This window comes from Pristis pectinata, chromosome 13 (genome assembly GCF_009764475.1).
Source record: "Pristis pectinata isolate sPriPec2 chromosome 13, sPriPec2.1.pri, whole genome shotgun sequence".
Classification (NCBI taxonomy): Eukaryota; Metazoa; Chordata; class Chondrichthyes; order Rhinopristiformes; family Pristidae; genus Pristis; species Pristis pectinata.
In genome coordinates this window covers 29,835,016-29,857,500 of record NC_067417.1, presented here as the reverse complement: position 1 = coordinate 29,857,500, position 22,485 = coordinate 29,835,016, and the positions used below count along the sequence as shown (strand labels likewise).

At 41.6% G+C, this 22,485-nt stretch overlaps 1 protein-coding gene across 2 annotated transcripts in view; it reads left to right on the top strand.

Annotated features, from left to right (window-relative positions):
• The first annotated feature begins 7,035 nt into the window (after nt 1–7,035).
• Nucleotides 7,036–22,485, top strand: part of abcc12 (ATP-binding cassette, sub-family C (CFTR/MRP), member 12) — an 86,402-nt gene continuing 70,952 nt past the window's right edge. Inside the window, exon 1 of one of the 2 annotated variants that reach the window (XM_052028072.1) lies at nt 7,036–7,125. The gene's annotated coding sequence lies outside the window, so the exon portion shown is untranslated. The remainder of the gene's footprint in view (nt 7,126–22,485) is intronic. The other variant, XM_052028073.1, reaches the window with a different exon arrangement.

Genomic DNA, 22,485 nt, shown 5'->3' with positions numbered 1-22,485 from the left:
CAGAAAGCAAACAAGGCAAGATCAATAAGAGCAAGTTATGCCAAATATTTTTTATGTTGCCTGAAAATTGGCTGAGGGATCATAAAGCAGAGATGGTTTAAAAAAAAATCAAAAGAGTTTGCTGAGATATTTGCAAGGTATTCCATTTCTAAGAGGGGCTTCGAGAACTTTTCACTACGTGAGCTGAAGTGTAAAGAAAGCAAATGTTAAAAGCAGAAAGAATTGGTGATTACTTAATATTCAGCCGCGTTTGAATTTCAAGGCCCTGGATAGTTTGTGGTCCATAACTGAAAGACAGGAAACATATAGATCAAAGCAGCTGTGTCCTGCAGAACTGCTACTTTGAGGGGCATGAATATTTCAGCCTAACTCAGTCTTTGATGAATGGTGAAGGGGTGGCATAGGAGAACCAGGAGAGTCAGAAGGAGATATGATGGAAGATGCACAGATACGTTATCTCCAAATGTTTTTTCCAGTTTCCATCTCCAGGCGCACACCTAAACCCATTCCCTGGTAAAAGTACCACTTAATGCTGTCTCCACAAAATCTTCCAAATGTTCCAAATTCACTAAAAAGTGAACCACCATCAGTGCCCTCCCCTGGCCAACATTCCCAGCACTGTGGCCCAAGTTATTTTGTGGAAATCACATGCTGGACACTGGACTCCCAAACAGACACTCTGTTCTGAGCTCTATACTGGGAAGAGATTACCAACCAGGCAGAGGTAATCTGTTCCTGGTATAGAGCTGAGAATAGAGTGTCCTCAAAACATCTTTGAAGAGATGTAATATCCCCACTGTCTCCTGGGTATCTCTGGCCCATGACTGCCCAAAGTGGAGATGCTATTGAGAACCCTGAGGCCATGCATCAGCAGCACACAGATGCTCTGTGTAATCTTTGAAAAGGGCCCACCACTTCACAAAACACCCACCCATCTTCCCTGTCGGCCATCTTTTTACACCATCTGTTGGGATTTACTTGCATCCGCTCTGGTTTTGTGGATTCTGAGGTGGCTAATGAAGCCAATGTGGCAACCATGGACTGTGAGGTAGGAGGTGATTGATGGACCAGGTGTGTTGATGGTTTCTGCTCTCCTTCTGCTGCTTACCCAGGACTTTGGTGTGCTCCTGATGCAGGGTTTCAAGGTTCATAACATCATCCCTAATGGGCAGTCGTAGGCTAGGGGTTCCCAGGAGTCAATAGGTTGCACTTCTTCAAGAAATCTTTGAGTCTATTCTTGAATCTTTTTCTCTGTCTACCTGGTAATCTCTTCCTATGACAGATCTCAGTGCAAAGCAACTGTTTTAGGAGTCCAGTTTCAGGTATGTGAGTGACGAGACCTGCCCAAATGAATGTAACTAGGGCCTCAAGACTGAGGATATTGTCCTGGTAGAGGCTGCTGATGCTGGTTCACTTATACTTCCAGTGAATTTATAGTGTTGATAGTATTTTCCTAGTATCTTGAGGTGCTTGCTCTAGGTAGTCCAGATCTCAGAAGCACATGAAAGGCAGGGATCACTGCTGCTCAGTAGACCACAAGCTTTGAGCCAGCTCTGAGGTCATGATCTTCAAAATACCTTTTCCGTCAACCACACATTGAAGGCAAAAGTGAATTTCATCATCAACATCTGCATTTGCCAAGAGGTAGGTGGCTCCCAAGATATGGGAAGTGGTTCTTGTTTCCCTGAGTCCTGCTTGAACCTTTATTGTTAGAGAGCAGCAGGTGCAGGTTAGTAGAGTACCTTGGTCTTGCGGACGTTGACTGTAAGACCCATTCTCTCACATGCTTTGGTAACAAATATCCAATGTCTTAGAGCTCAGTTTCCAGATGTGTGCAAACACAGGCATTGCCAGAATTTGGAAGTTGGAAGATTCGCAGGAGCATCATGCTTGGATGGGGAGGGATGTCAGTACAGTGTGGGGATAGGTGGGTGAGATGGGAGCAGAATGATTAAAGGTAACTAATGGAGCAAGTTAATAGAGGTGCCTGTTTAGCAGAGTGTTGGAAGGACCTAGTTATTCTGGGAGTGCCCAAGGATGGTGTGGCAGCATAGAAGATTATCTTGAATATCACAATATAAAAATACATAGTAAGACAAAAATGTATTTCTGCCCCATAAAAGGTAGGCTCTGTTTGTACAGCTGAAGTAGAAGGTTTCACTTAGAAGTAAGAAATAAACCCTCCATTGGAATGTTCTTTTAAAGATAACCTCTCTCTTTCAGAGATCATGGTATTATTCTCATTTTAGTAGCAATTCCATGGCAAATAGTGGCCTGGGTTAGCACAAGGACATGTAGGCAACACGATGAAGACTTACTTTACATATTTGGAGTCAAAAGTATGTGCCACTATTTGTCAATATGAGTGGGCTTTGGGAATAGAAGGCCCCTGAGGAATGTGGAAAAGAGAGTGTGGGTCTTTCTGGAAATACATAGCCATTGTAGGCTTGTCCCAGGGATAATTAATTGCTGCAGAAATGTACATAAGTGACAAATCTGTTATATATGAAGGTCACCAGCTAGGAATAACTGAATAACAAATGTCTCTGAAGGAACTGGTTAATAACGAAGTATATATTGAAACAAAGGAATTCATTGTTATGACTGGGTATTGACCAGTATCTCCAAGGTCCAGGATAGTCACCTGGAGAAGGTGATGTTAGAAATAGCTAATTATGCACCTTCTTGCTTTGGATTAGATAAGCAATGTAGTTGAACCTCTATGTATTGGCCAGTTTATGGTATCTCACATCCAAAATGTAGCTAAAACAATTAAGGAGAGTGTACAATTAGGGAGAGTGCACAGATCTTGTGCATAAGGTGATTGCACCCCTTTCCTTCCTGTAGAAGAAAGATCTATCAAATAAATATGATTCTGTTTGACCCAAGAATGGACTTGTGTGAGTAATGTTTTTGCTCCAAAACCGATGGCATGGTCCCAGTTTCCTTTGCAATGCTTCAACGCTTTTATAAGTATCAGTCCTGTGTTGGAATGTGCAGGGATGGCTCGAATTTCTGGAGTGACTACAAAACAACCCATAAATAGTTATTATTGTGTTTCACTACAGGAAAAAAAGTCTTATGTGATTGAATTTATAGCCAATACATTTTGTTAATAATTATAAAAACCTCTATTAAATTTATTTCTACCCATCCTTATTATGAATTCTGTAGCATAAAGCAGAGCATGGGCATAGTACATGACAAGAAGTGGGGTCATAAGTAGGTAATACAGCCCTTCAAGCCTGCTGATGTTCAATAAGATCATAGCTCCAAAGCCACTTTCCTGTTCAATATCCATATTTCTTGATTTACTTAGTAAATAAGCATCCACAAGTCTCTGGAAAAGAGAAGGAGAAAAATCTGAAAGGTGATAAGGTGAATTTTAACTTCTGGCAAGAGTTAAATGTGAGTGGGTGTGTGGGAATAGAAGCTAGAATAGGTGGCAGTGAGCCATCTAGCCCTATCTGCAGTGCAAGCTTAAGCAATTTAAACTCATTTATGTAGCTGACTCCCAGAAATTATGTAACCTTGGCCAGACCAATAGACTAATCACTTTATATGGAACAGGTGCTGGGAGAAAGCTCGCCATAAGAACATGAAATTTCCCATGAAATTTGTTCTGTATGACAAAGGTATCAAAATAAAATTTGCACTTTGCAACAATACAGCCTCTAATCTCCATAAGGTTAATCTAACTGCAATGTGCTGTGTATCAGAAATGTGATCCAATATCACAACCAGCAAACACCTTCAATGAGGCTTCCTGCAATAAGATAAGATAAGATTAGATATCTTTATTAGTCACATGTACATCGAAACACACAGTGAAATACATCTTCTGCGTAGAGTGTTCTGGGGGCAGCCGCAAGTGTCGCCATGCTTCCGGCGCCAACATAGCATGCCCACAACTTCCTGACCTGTACGCCTTTGTAACGTGGGAGGAAACTGGAGCACCCAGAGGAAACTCATGCAGACACGGGGAGAACGTACAAACTCCATACAGACAGTGGCCAGAATTGAACCCAGGTTGCTGGCGCTGTCATAGCATTACACTAACCGCTACACTACTGTGCCTGCCCATATCTAGATTTCAATCACAGGGCTGAACAAGAATTGACAAATTTGCAAATAAGTTAACTTCTGTACATTGCAAGCTATGACTTATACATGGCGTGACAAAGCAGTTTTAATCTTTGGATGACTTTAGCTTCTAAACTTTCAAAGTTGTGCAATCAACTAATTTACAACTTATCTCTGCTAACTACACTTTTGTGCTGCAGTTATAACCCTTGGTCTAATTGTACTGATGTGTTACTGATAAACCCATTGAAAGTTTGTCAAATTATCTAATGTGGACAGAAGATTTCAACAGGTCAATAGCATCAGACTTGCTGAGTTTGTTAGGAGTTGCTCAAGTTCATTCAACTTTGTACAAATTTTGAGGTAAACAATTTGCTTGAGGAGTGATTGGGGTGATTTTCCAAGAACATCTGTAACACTAAGTTTATCTGTCACTAGTGCACACCTGAAAACTGCAGACATGATGTGCATAAAGCTTAGACTACTAATTTGGACAGAACATGGTTTTGAATCTATGATTTTTTCAAATAACTCTCAGCTGGCAGTGAATGACCTTGAAAGGCTGTAAATCCTCTCAATCCTGCACTACCATTTAATAAGATCATGGCTGATCCTTGCTCACTTTCTCACCTGACACCAATTTCTATTAAGTGTCCAAAAACCAATTGATCTCAGTCTAGAGGAGCCTCAGCCCTCTTAGAAGAGATTTCCAAAGTTTGACAACTTTGAGAGTTCTTCTCATTTCAGTCATAAATAGACAAACCCTTATCCTGAGACAGTGCCCCTTGTGTGGATTCTCCATCCAGAAGAGACAGGCAGATCAATTCTCTTTGAATCTCATATACTTCAATGAGATCATTTTTCTAAACTCGAGGGAGTTTAGGCCCATCCAACTCAATTTTTGCTCATAGCACAATACCAACTTCCCAGGAACCACATGAATCTACTCTCTCCTCCCACAGATGCTGCTTAACCCACTCAACAGATTGTTTGTTGCTCCAGATTCCAGCATCTTCAGTCTCTTGTGGCTCCATTGAATCTACCCTGCACCTATTCCAAGGTAACTGAACCCTTCCTTCTTTATGGAAATCAAAGCTGTGAATCCTGGTCCAGGTTCAGAATGACTTCCTTATTTTTGAACTCCTAACCCTCTGTGTTGTTGGCCTTTCCAACTGCTTGTATTTCTAATTGCCTGCTGTACCTGCACGTTTACTTTCCACATATTGTATCAGTGTATCCAGATCTCTCTGCAAACCTACATTTACTCATTTATCAATTTTAAAAGGATATCCTGATTACCTATCTTTCCAACCAAGTTGTACATGAAAATAAAAAAAATGATGCAGATACTGGAAATGTGGAACAAAAAACAGAAAATGCTGGAAACACTCAGCAGGTCAGGCAGCATCTGTGGAAAGAGAAAGAGTTAATTGTTCAGACTGAAGACCCTTCCACAATAATATGTTTCTTTTTTCCATATTTCTTTAAATAGTATCTAGGGTGTGTCATCTCAGGGATGTCCAAGGTTGAAAGTTAAGGGACATTGTGCATGAAACAGGCCCTTTGGTCCACTGAGTGCACATTGACTATCAACCACCATTTCTACTACTCCTAAATTAATCTCATTTTTCTCCCCACATTCTCATCAACTCCCCCTGATTCTATCACTCACCCCCTCACTGGGGGAACCTTACAGAGGCCAATTAACCTGCCAACCTGCAACTCTTTGGGACGTGGGAGGTAACCAGAGCACTCGGGAGAAATGTACATCATCACTGGGAGAACATGCAAATTCCACACAGATAGCACTGGAGGTTGGGATTGAATCCCTGTGACTGGAGATGATAGGCTGCAGCTCCACTAGCTGTGCCACTGTACACCCAAATATGTGGTAACTTTTTACGCCCTAGGGAATCCACTACTTAATGGAAGATGTGCATATATCCCATCCATGGCTCTTTCCACAAGTCAACTGTTGAAGATGGAGCTTGGAGCTGCACTGCCCTACCTTTACCTCTAAGTGAAATGTTGTCTCTGATCCAGATAATAAATGGAAAATATCCTGAAAGAGATGGAATAAGGTTATGTTTCAGAACTGGCGGAAGAAGTTTTCCTGGACATGTCTAAGTACAACTCCCATGTTAGTGACTCCTGTAACCAGAATGTTTCAGGATCTTTTGCACCTTTTTTAGCCCCTCTGAATTCTTCTTTGTCACTTTACACAGTGCAGAATGTTTTGGAATCCCAAAGGAACTCATGCTTGGTACTTTCTGAAGCATTGGTAGGGAGATAAAACCAAACGTGCAAAAAAGAAACTAATGCCTGGAGCAAAATGCAGTCAAGGAAAACATACTGAAGCAATCATAGATTTGGATACCAGTACTCAAGCGGCTTTGTGTCACAGTATTCCAGTAATCTGTCCTTCAACATATTACTAAGATTGCTGTGGTGCCAATCCAGGGTTCTGTCAATGGGTTAGGAGTATGAAGTGGATAAAATGTGTTGTGTGCTCACCCCATTGGCACCCTGCCAGTGCCCCTCGCTGCTTATCAGCAAACTAGCTCAGGACTGCTGCCAGATCATTTGTATGCTAGTTACAGAACACTTACATTGGACTTATTGAACCCAGTGAAGAAATAACATGAAAAATGTCGCATTTGGCACTTTGGAAATAATACAGTAAAGAAGAGGATTAAAGCTAAAGTCTCTGTGAAAGAATTCCTACTTTGACAGACATAAGCAGTGACATAAATCACATTGAAATAATTTTTACTGATGAGAGTATTCCTTTAAATCTGGGGTAGTCATTCCCTGTTTTCATGAACTTCATACCTTTGTACAGAATAGTTATTGCCCAAAATGAACTTTGAAATGAGGAGATTGAAAATGAAGGTTCTTATGGAAGCATGACTCTAGCAGATTGTCATTTAAATGGGAATCTCTCAAGCGATGAAAGCACTGATTATTTTGGTGGTGAATTAAATGCAACATAAAGATCTGAAGGGAAAGAAAGACATACACAGAGCAAATCAAGCTGAAGTGGTGAGTCTGACAATGGCTAAACTGTTAATATCATTTTGACTGTTACTGGAACAATAAGCTTATATCTCATATGAATAGTATTTTGCAGAAACAATGCTGAATGAAATTGAGCAAGAAAACTAAATTAAATTGTTTGTATGAAAAACTTGTTCATAATGGAAATTTCCCCATAACCTTCAGAAGAGTATATAAATTCAGACATGAATAACTTCACACAGGACTCCAAAGGAAGGAAATAACAAATGACAAAAAGTGACATTTAGAATATGTGCATGCTGGTAATTTCTCACTGGCAATATTGATCTCATTTATTTATATACGCTAACTTCTTTGATGTTAGTGCTCAGTTTTGAGAATCTTGTGATATATTGAGGTTCAATGTCATTCCAGTTTTTTTGTGTAAACAGGGTGATAGTGTGAGAAAAGAAAATCAAAAAATTATCTCGGATGTTAGATATCTGAAATAAAACAGAAAATGCTGGAAACACTCAGCAGGTCAAGGCAGCATCTGTGGGAGGAGAAATACTTGACATCTCAGGTCCAGGGCCCTTCCTCAGAACGGGGTGATTGGGTGACAAATATTGTGAAGAGGAAAAGCTCCAAATTACTGGACAGATGCCTACTTGATATTATTTTCAATCAGAAACAGGCGGAAGCCAAACAAATATTTTTAACATTATTTTCTATTGACGCAATTACGGTATAAACATCTTTCAAATCAGTCTGTGCTGCCACAATTGCTTCCTGAAATTCAATCACAAATCACGGCTTGAATAGGGCAAGAGATAGTCAGCTTCTGCAGTATTTGAAAGCAAATTCACCTGCTATAATTTAACCACTATGAATGTTTTACAAGACAGTAGCTTTGCTCATTTAGGATCTGGTGCAGTAATATTAACTATTACATTGTTGTTCCTGCAAATAAGCCTCCTGTTTTTCAGGGCAACTTACCATGTTGTGTTCAGAGTAAGAGGGATAGGAGGGGAAGTTAAACTTCTTCGAGCACTGAAGCTTGGTTCTGTGAGTGATCCAGATGGCACTAATCTACTCCCCACCTTACCTGCTGACTTATTTTTCATGGAACCCACCTAGAACAAGACTACCCAGCTCGGATATCTTAGAAGCACCTCTGCTACAGTGGCGGAAGACCAGGATGCCATGTCCATTGCCTATGTACCTGTTGCCCTACCAAAACCTATCAATGTGTCAAAACAACACTTTCCCTTTGAAGATGGCTTTATGATGTTCCCTCTCCCCCTATACAGTAAACACCTTATATACACACCATCACTCAAGTTTATTCAAGGTTTGATCACAAGAATTATTTTGGGCCTCCCGTCCAAATCAGTGGGAAGCAGGACCTCCTCATCAACAGAAGTATATTCATTATAAACAATCTCCACCACAGAAGACAGCGGAGGCCGAGTCATTAAATATATTCAAGAAGGAGACAGATATAATTCTGAATGCTAAAAGGATCAAGGGATCTGGAGAAAGGGCGAAAACAGTGAAATGGATGATCAGCCCTGATGGTGTTCAGTGGCTCAGTTTCAAAAGGCTGTATGTTCTATTCCTGCTCCTGTTTTCAATGCCTTTATATAACATATGAACCTACTGCTAACTTTCACCTAACATGGAATGGACATCTATCATTTTCCATGTTACAACGTGTGGCAAGAAAAGCTTCAGAAACCCCAATCATATAATTTCATGTCTGACCTTCAGGTAATGTTTGTCAGCAGTGTTCATCCCAAGTCGCAGCAGTATTTGTTGAACATCTTGTTCCTGTAGAGCAGAAAGACCTTGCAACATGCAAACAGTCTGCAAAAGGACTTAGGCATTCAAGTGCAGGGATATTAATCATGTCTACTCATCATCAACTACTTGATATTGGTATTTGTATAAACAATTTTGCTTCTGCCATAATTGGGCAACATTTACTAATAATTAATTTAAACGCTTGGTAGAGCATATTAAATCATTGGTGCATGGCGAGGCAACAGATGTTTTTTCTGAGGAGCCACTACTGTAAAATTCTTTTGCACACAAGGCCAAGTGTACCAGAATAGACCCTGAAAAGTTAACACAGAGAGAGGCCTTTCCATTCCACGCTCCACCATTGAAAACTACACAACAGGCAGGAATCTTGTTGAAGCTCTGGCACCAAGGGTTGGGTGTGGGGGTTCAGTGTCACAGAGGTGAGAACCTGGGTGAGGGGCAGGGTGGCTATGGAGATGCGAGATGTAGATCTTGTGATAAAAATGTTGGGTTGAAACTTTGGAGCTGTCTTTCAGTCATCTAATTGTAGGGTGATTTGGGTCACAATTGGGTTGGCGGGTGTGAGGAAAAGACTTGAGATCAAGTGCTCAGTCTGGTCCATTTTAACCAATGATGAATCAGGTCTCACCTGCTACAAAGACATGCTTCTGCAATGAATAGCCCATGCCATCCATGAGTCACACAGACTTGGATGAAAATCATGGAAATTGCATCCAGGCATAAGTTGCAAGCCATCAGTGTGAAAAGTGGGCCTTGCGCAAGTCTACATGCCTCCACGCACAGAAGATCTGGAAGTAATACCTCAAGTTTTGTGATCCATCTAATAAATCCATGATTTTCTTTAATAACCGTTCTTCATTTAAATTGTATTTTGTGAAGCATATAAACGTCATGCCATGCATTGGAATTTCTAACCCATAATTTTAAATGGCAGAAAGATAAACATAAAACTGGTGCTGGCCAAATCTGTTTCAAACATTAATCTGTTTGCTGTAATGGTACAAGTAATTTAACAAATCAGAAGGTGCAGTCTAAAGCTTTTTAATGGACCCTATCGCAGGTGTTGGGACTCACCTCTGTGACGTAGGTGCCTTTGACTATATTGAAATTTACAAACATCATCATTGTCAGAACCATTTGGAAATGGGGTGAGCTGAGGAGCCAAAGACCAGATGGCTGAACAAATTTCTGGCCACCTTCAAGATAATGGGAGGAACTGAGAAACCCAGACCCAATCCTCAGTTTGGAAAAACTGAGTGGCCGGTTTATATGAACTAATAAAAATTCCCATCTTGCTAAAGAAGTAGTGAATAAATTTTCATGTACACGAGAAGAACTCCAGACAATAGCTTTACATCTCCAGAGTTCTGTTCAAAAGGAGGCCAGATTAAAGCAAAAGTCTGTAAAATTCAAGGGAGAAAACTGACATGCATTTTGAAGCGTTCTTCATTATTTCTAAATCTTTCTTTTTCTTGGTAAATTAGATTCCTGCAGAATAAAATGTCTGTTATCATGCTGTAGCCTTTGTTTCCTTTTAGTTTGAGCAGAGTAATAAGCACTTTTCATGGTTTCTGGAGTATATAGAATTTAACTGTCCCTGCCCTTTTCAAAATGATTGAAGATACGATCCCAATAATAGTTCTATTATTTAATTATTATTTAAACAGTATCACTTATATAAATTCAGAACATGTTAACAACATGTCTTAAATTTGAATTCAATTTTAACTGGAATGCCATTTTGAAATATAGTTTAAGTACTGTCCATAAATCATGGAAAACTGCCTCTATTTTACATATAATTTTCATTGATGGTACATTATTTACATTTGTGTTTATTAGGTAGGGGAGGGGGAGAGGTGGAGCTGGGAGACAGAGCGAAGAAGAACTTCTGCCTGGAAAATGGATTGCGTAGAGCCAAGTTTTTTGAGTGCCTTGTGATTTGATTCCAATGTAGAATGAAAAATAGTTAAACATCTGCTCTCTACTGTGCACTGCATGGTCTGATTTTCCTTCTATTCATCTGATGCACTAATGTACAGATGCCAGGGCACACATAATGGCACCCAATGCACTCATGGTAGCCAATTATGTAATGTTCATGAACGTATGGCCCACAATATCCACAGATCTTTCATGCAGTTGAAGGCCTGCACGACACTTGCGCTTGATTCAATGTGACTTAAAGAGGAGCTGCCAGGAGAAGACCCCTGTGCTGGAACTTCCCTCAAGTAGGTTTGCTTTACGTACTGACTAGGCTCTTCTTCATGTACCCTCCTCCCAAAGTAGTGATCAGTAGAAACCCCAAATCTTATGACTTGTTGCATAACTCTACTCATCAGAGAAGTGATGAGCTGAGCTTATCTAAACATCAACCTATCAGTTGATCTGACCTCCACCATTCACCTACATTCTGACCTGAACCGTTTTCACCACTGACCTTCCTCTGATGATTAATCCACCCCCATGACTTCCAACCTCCCTTTCTGACTAATGATCTCTGCTTCTGATTTCTGACACCACCCTCCCAATTACCGTTCCAGCATCCCCAGCTACCAATTCATTCCCTCACTAATCCATGCCACTTGACCTATTCTGACCATCCTCTATCAATCCTTGCCTTGAGCTCTTTACCAACATTGCTTTACCTATCTCAGCCCCCCACACTTCTACTTAGCCCTTGACCCTGACCACTCTAAAGCCAGTCAACCCGAATCCCATACCAATCCCCAATCTTCTTCTCTATCCCTTGGCCTCACTGCCCAATGAACTTCTGGATCTGGAACCAGCCCTGGAACTACTGACCGTGTCTTTCATTGTACAAGGTCTTTTAGTAGCACATAACAACTTTGTCCTCATGCATTACTGAATTTCCCAGCAGAGAGTTCTAGTTAGTTTGCTATAAATTGATTATTTAATGCAATTAAATGTGGGCTTCTTTCAATTACTCTCTAGAGGAGTGATCACTATTTTTAGAACAGGGGCCACTTTGGCATAAAAAGCTTTCAATAAGAGCACCTATAACTCCTTTCTGGGGTTTGCTTCAGCCTTTATATTTCTTTATTTCTTTCATTTCATTCTATCTCATTTTACCTGATACCACGACTACTCTTCTCTTAATATTACACTCTACCTCACTCTTGTTCTCTCTGTTCCTCTCTTTCTTCCTTCACATTCTCATGCTCATTTATTTTTCTCTTTCACATCTTGTCCTCTTTCTCTATTTATTCTCTCTCCCATTCCTCTCTGTTCCTGTGTCCTGCCCATTCACACTAATTTTATCTCTCAAACTTTCTCTCTCCCTTTATTAATCCTTTGCCTCTGCCTTTCTGCTTTTCTATTTCTCTCTCCTCTTATCCTTCTTTATCTATTGATTTTTCTGCCTCCATTCTGTTTATCTGTCTCTCTCAGTCTCTTTCTCCCTGATGTCTCTCACAGTCTGGGCTCACACTAAATCACTCTTCTTCTTTCTCAATGTCTTTTCCTCTATCTATCTCTCTGTCCTTCTTTTTCATTACTCTGCCATTGTTTGTTGCTCAGTATTATACTCTCTCCTTCTGTGTGTGTGTGTGTGTGTGTGTGTGTGTGTGTGTGTTTGTTTATTTGAGTGGCTTTCTGAATTTCTGTTTGCTTAATCTCCTCTGTTTCTCTGCTTGACCTGTACTTCCCTCCAGTCCTGCCTCCTATCATTTTTCGCTCTGAGGGTCTCACCCTCAATCCCTGTCTTACAGAATATGAGTGAGCATGTACTGTATATTTCTGTATCTGCATATTCTCTCTCTTTCTGTCTCTCTCTTTCCCTCTCTCTCTCGCTCTCTCTCTCTCTCTCTCTCTCACACACACACACACACACACACACACACACACACAAACACACACACACACACACACACACACACACACACACACAAAATCTCTGACTCTCATTTTAATTACTTTGGAATTAAATACCAAGGGAAAAGTACTGCAGTCACAAAAAAAATTAGGTAATTGACTAAAGGGAGACATTGAGCGATAATCTTAAAAAGTGGGAAGATATTGGAAACATGCCAAGAAGTATGGGCAAAGGATCAATAAAGAGAAAAAATAAATATGATGACAAATCACGAAAAGATGAAACAGATTATAAAAGCTTCTAAAAGGATATTAAATGAAGAGATAAGAAACAGTAAATTTTGGTCCCTTACAAGCAAAGGCAGGAAAATTATAAGGAAAAGATGAAAATGATAGCAAAAATAAACACATACTTTGGATCTGTCATTCTGGTAAAAGTCACAAAAGCATTTTGGAATGAGCGGCAAAACAAGGAACTATTCAGATTGAGGAACTATATGAAATTAGGGCTTGGAAAGTAATGAGACAATACATCTACTGGATTTGCCATTCTATTTCCCGGGAATTCAAAGAAATCTCACAAGGGACAGTGTTTCTTTCTTTTTCCTAACTTTTCATAGATTATGGAATGGTTCCCTTGGATTGAAAGGTGACAAACACATCCCTATCATTCCAGAAGGTAGGGAGAGGATGAAACGGAACAGTACATTAGCTTGATGCCAATGTAAGGGCAGATACCGAGTCTAGTTTTATGGACCTTTCTAAATACCGGTGCCAGGGTACCGAGAAAATCAAAATGATTAGGAAGAATCAAAACAGATTTAAAAATAAAATAGATCAAAACTGCTCTCGTTTCCAGCCACTGTCTCTCCACACATCTCTGCCAGTTCCCATCCACTCTCCACACACCTGTCCCCATTCTTGACCATACTCTGTCCACACAGCTGACCCCAAAACAGAACATGCATCTGCTCCAGGCAGCCGTGAAAGCTGGTCTTAGCATCGACGGGAGCTGCCACTGAGAGGTGCTCGAGAAGTGCAAAAAAAGAGAGGTACTGTCACTCCAATATAAAGAATTCCAATGGGCTTGATAGGGTAGATGAAGAAATAATGTTACCACTGGCTGGATTGTCCAGAAGCAGGGGTCATTGCCAGAGATGAGAACACATTTATTCACCCAAATGGTTGAACCTTTAGAATTCTGTATCCAAGAGGGTTGTGGAGCCTCAGTTATTACATATATTCAAGACAGAGATTGATAGATTGTTAGATATTTAGGGAATAAATGAGGTCACTACAGGAAGTCGTGCTGAGGTAGAAGATCAGCCATTTTATTGAATGGAAAAAAAGGCATGAAGGACTGTATAGCCTTCTACTGCTTCTACTAATGTTCTGATGTTCTTAACCCCAGTTTCTCCATACTATCTATGTAATTGAAGTTCCTCATCCCTGGATTCAGTCCAGTAAATCCCTTCTGCTCCCTCTCTGACTTCACCATATCTTTCCTGAAGTGTGTTTTTCAGATCTTCCAATATTTTCGTTACAACACTCATCTGATAATTTTGCTCTTTCACGTTTTGCCTCAATTAATAAGGCCCATGCACACGTCTCAACCTGCTGCAGGTGAAAGTCCCTCAGGAACAATGTGAGGTGTCACTTAGGAGAAGGGCTACATTTGGAACACTGTTGGTGATTCCTAATTGAGAGGAGATTGTTGTGAACACACTGCAGTCATTGACTCTTCCTGCATGAGATGTGAACCTCTCCACATCATTTCCATTCATTATCTGAGTGCACTGAAAAACACCTGAGTGGTCCTTGATGAAGAATTATCTTCCCCCAGGTGCTGCTCTGAATCAATTTGCATGATTTATAATATGCAGAATGCCATGCAGAGGTTAAGCAGCTGCAAAGAAAAGTTAATGCTGCAAGCCAGTGAAGTTTGTTTTCAATTGGTAATGAGACAACCTCACAGAACTGGGAGTCATAAGACTCAGTTAGAATAACTGAACCAAATGAATTGTTCAAGGTACAGAATGCACAACTAATGGTGAAGGCTCCTAAGAAGCATATCTTTTCATTATTATTCAATCATTTTTCAGAGTCTGGGTGTCTCTGAGAAGGTTAGCATTTATTTCCCCATCCTCAATTGTTGGTGCTAATCATTGTCTGTTACTTATGTGGGAAAAATGTGTGTCGGCATTTATTAACTTGTTCTTCATTGCTTCACTGATCTTGCTGCATGCAGGCACAGGCTGAGGTGATGTGAATTGAAGTGAATGTTATACAACCACCAGCAAACAGGCTCACTTCTGACATTAAAGGAAAGTAGATCATTGATGAAGCAGCTGATCCTGCCTCTGGCACTGTCCTAAGGAACTCCTGCAGTAATGTCCTTGGACTGAGATGATTGCCCTCCAACAACCACAACCATCTTTCTTTGTGCGTCGTATGACTCTAACCACTGGAGTATAGCTCATTGACACCCATTGATTTCTGTTTTACCAGTTCTCCTTGATGCCACACTTGATCAGCTGATGCCTCAATGTCAAGGACAGTTACTCTAGCTCTCCTCTGGAATTTAGCTCTCTCGTCAGTGTTTGGGCCAAGGCTGTGTTGAGGTCTGGAGTCACAGAGTCCAGGCAAAACCCAGAATGAGAGTGTAGATTATTGGTGAGTAAGTGATACTTGATAGCATTGTTGGTGAACCTTCCATCACTTTGCTGATGATTGAGGGCAGACTGATAAGCTGGTGATCAGCTGGATTCAATTTGAAATCACCCATTAAATGTGATAACTCTTTATTCACACAATCCTGGGCAAGGAATCACTTTTGACTGACATCATCTGACCTGTTCATGCAGCATTTTTGAATGGACATGAAGCCTCACAAAATATGGACAACATTGAGTAAATGCAGCTTCTGCTCTGCTGCTCTATTCTTTTCCTTTAACCCTTTGTAAAAGTCAATAGTCGCTCCTTCCGAGTTTCCTTAAGAGCCCTTGCGGAACACACAAAGAATCTTGAGAAGAACTAACTTGAATTCAAGGATTGCTGGAAATATACCATAGGTCGCGGAACGGTTGTAGTAATTTCACACTTATGTTTATCAGTGCACTAAGGGAAATCTCTTTAATCTGGAAAGCATCCCCCTATGGCAAACAACTATCTACTCTAACGGCAGCTTTTTAATAGTTGCTTTTCAGTATTGAGCTTTTTTTCCCAGTTGCAGCAGGCAGAGCAGCAGAGGAGAGGAGCCAGCAGCTTTTTGAAGTTATTTTTTGTAGCTATAAAAGGGAAGCAGGCTCTAGCAGAGCAGCCATTTCTGGGAGTGGCCATGTTTGAGTTGTGAGAACCATAGGTGCTGAGGCTTTGTTTCAGGAGGCTTCGGTGAGAGGAGATTCAGCAGGTAAGTGCAGGTAAGGGTTTCCTTAGAATTACTCTTCCTATTAGAGTAGCTGTGATGGCAGTTAGAATCAGAATCAGAATCAGATTTATTATCGTTGACATATGACGTGAAATTTGTTGCTTTGCGGCAGTAGTACCATGCAGGACATAAAATCTATAAATTACAAAAATAAATAAATAGTGCAAGGAAAAAAAGGAATAACGAGGTATTGTTCATGGGTTCATGGATCGTTCAGAAATTTGGTGGTGGAGGGGAATAAGCTGTCCTGAATCATTGAGTTTGGGTCTTCAGACTCCTGTGCCTCCTCCCTGATGCCATGTTCTGAGGGTCCTTAATGATGGATGCCACCTTCTTGAGGCACCGCCTCTTGAAGATGTACTCAATGGTGGGGAGGGTTGTGCCCATGATGGAGCTGGCCGAGTCTATAACCCTCTGCAGCCTCTTGCGATCCTGTGCATTGGAGCCTCCATACCAGACGGTGATGCAACCAGTCAGAATGCTCTCCACCGTACTTCTATAGCAATTTGTAACAGTCTTTGGTGACATAGTAAATCTTCTCAAACTCCTAACAAAGTAAAACCACTGGCGTGCCTTCTTTGTGATTGCATCGATGTGTTGGGCCCAGGATAGACCCTCTGAGATTTTGACACCCAGGAACTTGAAGCTGCTCACCCTTTCCACCACTGACCCCTCAATGAGGTCTGCAGTGTGTTCTCCCGACTTCCCCTTCCTGAAGTCTACAATCAGTTCCTTGGTCTTGTTGATGTTGAGGGCAAGGTTGCTGTTGTCGAGGGCAAGGTTGCTGCTGTCATACCACTTAACCAGCCAATCTGTCACTCCTGTACGCCTCCTCATTGCCATCTGAGATTCTGCCAACAACAATGGTGTCATTGGCGAATTTATAGATAGTGTTTGAGCTGTGCCTAGCCACACAGTCATGACTGCAGAGAGAGTAGAGCAGTGAGCTAAGCACATATCCTTGAGGTGTGCCTATGTTGACTGTCAGCGAGGAGGAGATGTTGCTACCGATCCACACTGACCGTGGTCTCCTAATAAGGAAGTCAAGGATACAGTTGCAGAGGGAGGTACAGGCACCCAGGTTCTGAAGCTTGGTTATTAGTAGTGAGGGAAAGATAGTGTTGAACGCCGAGCTGTAATCGATAAACAGTAGCTTCATATATGTTTGTGTTGTCTAGGTGCTCCAAAGCAGAGTGGAGGGCCAGTGAGATTGCGTCTGCTGTAGAGCTGTTGTGGCAGTAGGTGAATTGCAGTGGGTCCTCATCCTTGCTCAGGCAGGAGTTAAGTCCAGCCATAACCAACCTCTCAAAGCATTTCATCACAGTAGATGTGAGTGCTACCGGGTGATAGTCATTGAGGCAGCTCACCCTGCTCTTCTTGGCCACTGGAATGATCTGGGAGACTGCCAGTGTCCTTGATAACTTCACCTGTAGGAAGTGCACCCAGCTGCAGCTCCTGACTGACTGTGTGGAGGAACTGGAGCTGGAGTTGGACATACTTAGGATCGTCCGGCATGATGAGAGGATCATTGACAAGAGTTTTTGCGAGCTGGTCACACCTAGGTAGTGCAGGATTCACTTGTGGCCATTCCTCTCGGCAACAAGTATACCCCTTTGGATACTGCTGGGGGGGTGGTGACCTATCAGGGTACAGCAGCAGCTCACAGGTCAGTGGCACTGTGGCTGGCTCTGAGGCTCAGCAGGAAAGGGTGAAGTCAGGCAGAGTGATAGTGATAGGAGCCTCGATGGTCAGGGGGACATTCAGGAGAATCTGTGGCCACAAAAGAGATGTTAGGATGGTTTGTCGCCTCCCGGGTGCCAGGGTCGAGGATGTCTCAGAGCAGAAACTAGCATGGCAGGGGAATGGGAACCAGGGCAACACGTCAGAAAGTGGAGGGATTGACTTGAAGGTAGATGTCACAACCAGTAAGTCTGTAAGGAAGAACAGGTAGGAGCAAGTTGATGGGACGGACGGGTAGAAGTGTATTTACTTTAATGCTAGGAGTATTAGGGGTAAACATGATGAATTTAGAGCATGGAACTATGATGTTGTGGCCACTTCAGAGATTTGGTTGAGACGGGGATAGAACTGGGTGCTTAATGTTCCAGGTTTTTGATGTTTTAGAAAAGATAGAGAGGGAAGTAAAAGAGGGTGACGGGGGTGGGGGGAAGGGGAGTTGCATTATTAATCAGGGACAATATCACAGCTGCCCTCAGAGGGGACATAATGGAGGGTTTATCCACTGAGTATATAAAGGTAGGACTCAAAAATAAGAAAGGTGCAATCACTCTGATGGGATTATACTACAGACCCCAGTAGCCACTGGGTCATTGAGGAACGGATATGCAGGCAGATTAGGAAAAGGTGGTGTCATGAGTGACTTTAACTTCCCTAATTTGGACTGGGACCTCCTGAGAGCAAGAGGTTTAGATGGGGCAGAATTTGTTAGGTGCAGCCAGGTGGGTTTGTTAAATCAGTATGTCGATAGTCCAACAAGATGAGGGGCCATACTGGACCTGGTGTTGGGTAATGAGCCTGGCCAAGTAACTGACCTTTCAGTGGGAGAACCATGAGGGAACAGTGACCACAAATCCTTAAATTTTAAGATAGCTATAGATAAGGATAAGTATGGATCTTGCTGGAGAATATTAAATTGGAGCAAGGCAAATTACGAGAGTGTTAGGCAGGAACTAGGGAGAATTAATTGGAAACAGCTGTGTTCGGGCAAGTGCACATCTAACACGTGGAGGGGTTTAAACTGCACAGAGGACAGGACAGGACAGGTATGTTCCAGCAAGAAGAAGGGACAAAGATGGCAAAGTAAAGGAACCTTGGATATTGAAAAAGGTGGTGAATTTAGTCAAAAATAAAAAGGAAGCGTGTGTAAGGTTTAGGAAACTAAGATCAAATGGAACCCTTGAGGATAATAAAGAAGCTAGAAAAGAACTCAAGAAGGGAATTAGGAGAGTCCATGAAAAGTCCTTGGCAAGTAGGATTAAAGAGAATCCTAAGGCATTCTATACATACATAAAGAGCAAGTGGATAACTAGGGAGAGGGTAAGACCACTCAAGGATAAAGGAGGGAACATGTGCTTGAAGTGGAGGATGTGTGCAAGGTCCTAAATGAGTACTTTGCAAGAGTATTTACCAAGGAGAAGGGCGTGGAGATAGTGAGATCAGTGTAGAGTGTGCTAATATGCTAGGACATTTTGAGATAAAGAAGGCGGTAGTGTTGGGTCTCTTAAAGAACATTAAGGTCGATAAGTCCCCAGGGCTTGATGGAATATACCCCAGGTTATTAAGAGAGACAAGAGATGAGATTGCTGGAGCCTTGACCAAGATCATCACATTCTACTTAGCCACAGGCAGACAGAGTTTAATCCGGCCAAATGTGAGGTTGTTGCACTTTGGGAGATCAAATGTAAAGGGCAGTACACTGCTAATGGCAAGACCCTTAACAGTGTTGACGTACAGAGGGATCTTGAGGTCTAAGTCCATAGCTTCCTGAGAGTTGCTGCACAGGTTGATAGGGTGGTAAAGAAGGCATATGGCAGGCTTGCCTTTATTAGTCGAGGCATTAAGAGTCAGGGAGTTATGTTGCAGATTTATAAAACTCTAATTAGGCCACATCTGCAGTATTGCATGCAATTCTGATCACCCCATTATAGGAAGAATATGGAGGCTTTGGAGAGGGTGCAGAAGAGGTTTACCAGGATGCTGCCTAGATTAGAGGGCATGTGCCATGAGGAGATGTTGAACAAACTTGGGTTGTTTTTTCTGGAGCGGCGGAGGCTGAGGGAAGACCTGATAGAGGTTTATAAGATTACAAGAGGCATAGATAGAGGTATCTATTTCCTTAGGGTCGAAATGGCTAATATTAGAGGGCGTGTATTTAAGGCGAGAGGGGATAAGTTCAAATGATTTGTGCTGGGTAAGTTTTTTACACAGAGAGTGGTGGGTGCCTGGAATGCACTGCCAGGGATGGTGGTGATGGTGGCAAATACAATAGAGGCATTTAAGAGGCTCTTAGTTAGGCACATGAATGTGCAGGGGTTGGAGGGATGTGGACATTGTTTAGGCAGAAGGGATTAGTTTAATTAGGCATTTAATTACTAGTTTAATTAGATCGGCACAACATTGTGGGCCGAAGGGCCTGTTCCTGTGCTGTACTGTTCTATGTTCTAAACTGACAGCATTTAAATTGGAATTCAGCCATTAGCCCCTTTATGGAGGGATCATCGGGTATGAAGCAATGCCACGGACTAAGAGTCTCCATCTTACTGTCCTTACATCTATCTGTTCTATGCACTGGAATATCAACAAGAAAAAGAACTCACATGTTACATGAACCGATTTCAAGGCCAAATGATTGGCTTTAGTTTCTGCCACAGAAGGAAATGCTTGTAGAGAATACAATGAATTTTGAATTCAATGCTAATGGTGAAATGAGAAGAAGGAGTACATAGGAAGCACATTTGGATATTAAGGGATTAATCAAAAAATTTCCCTGTGAGGGAAAATATAATGAAATAGTGATCAGTTGCAGAAAATCGGCACAGTATTCCAAACTTCAAAAGCCATTCCTTATTTATGCAGGCATTTCCTTCAGGCGACTAAATTATCTTCCATATATGCATCACACTGCAGGAAAGAAAATTTCTACTGGTCTTTTTTGAATTGAGTGGCTTAGTCACAGTTCAACACAAACGGTTAATTGAATTTGCATCCCCAAAGGCCTAAATCATCTCTCAACTGGCGCCTGAATTTTTGACTGAGATATGTGGGCTGCCAATCTGGGAGAAGTCATTCCGAGTATAAACAGTTTGATGATTGAGTTTTGAATTGTTCATTCATTGAAATGGTAGCACAGATGGCCTGGAAATATTAACTCCAACACTCCTATTATGCTAGTTGTGTTTTTATACACCCAGTTGAGATGGAATGCATGACTGGAGAACAATGGTAATCTAGTGTATCTTAAAAGTTTTAATAAAGTTTTCAATATTTTCCAACAATGAAAATAACAGTTTTAAACTCTCAAAGTGAACCAATGTTTGCATGTTTTTAAAGGAGCATGTTGGAACATCTGAGAAGTGATGCTCCTATTTCAGTCTTACACAGTCCTGATTTCAATTCGTTGGTGCGGGGATGTGTGGTATGGGCTTCTTCTTTTTCTTCAGCATTCCCTCATGGTCAATCATGATTTGCTTTCACTCCAGTTCTTTAGATTCTGAGGTGCTAATCAGTACAACATGGGCCCACAGATTCTGCCACAGGTGGGATAGGGTAGTTTCTAATGTATGCACTCCTTCCACTGTTTACACTGAGCTTGTTTGTACTCCTGAAGAAGGGACTCGAGGCTATCAATATCAATCCAAATTCTTCTCCATTTTGTGCATTGATGGGCCAGGGATTCTCACAAGTCAGTGGGGTGGTGACATTTTTCCAAAGAGGTTTTAAGCGTTTTCTTGAATAGTTTTCTCTTTTCTCCTTGTAATTTCTTGCCACGACAGAGCTTCAAGCATCTGTTTTGAGCAAGTGAGTGATGTGACCTACCCAATGGAGCTAACTGAGTGTAATCAGGGCCTCAGTGCTGGGGATGATGGCATGGGAGTGGAGAGTTGTTGCTTAACTTGCCAGTGGATTTTGAAGATTTTGTGGAGACAGATTTAGTGGTAGCTCTCCAGTGCCTGCACTAGACTGTCCATGCCTAAGAAGTGTACAGGAGGACAGGGATCACTGTTGCCTGAGTGGCTGCAAGCTTGCACCAGGTTTAAGGTCTTGATCTTCTTTTCCTTAAATGACCAAAAGCTGTGTTGGTACACTGAAGGAGACGGTGAATTTCATCATCGACATTTGCTGTCATCGAGAAGTGAATTTGTGACTGAAGTTTGTCTCTGCCAGGAGAGGCCATGTTGAGAAGTGATGACCAGAGCACACCTGGAGACCTCAAGATGCTAGTTTTGGGAAGCATTGTGTGACTGATTCCGGGCTATCAAGAATCTTTGAGGAGGTCCAGCAGGGATCCCTGCCAGACCACAGGCTTCAGAGCTGACGAGAAGTTCCTCAGCCAGCCACAGGAACCGCCTTTCAAAATACTTGCAAAGAATTCTAATGTCTCGTCTGCCTCAACATTGCTTGTCATTTCAATGATTTCTAGAACCTTCAGTCCAAGCATTTAACATTTCCAATGAAAGCACAATATTTAGCATAACCATGTAAAGAGACATGTAAAGAGAGCTAAGTAAAAGGACATATTAAGATTTCTGGTTTAACAATTAAAATGGAGTGAATTCCACTTATTAAGTACTGGTGGCACA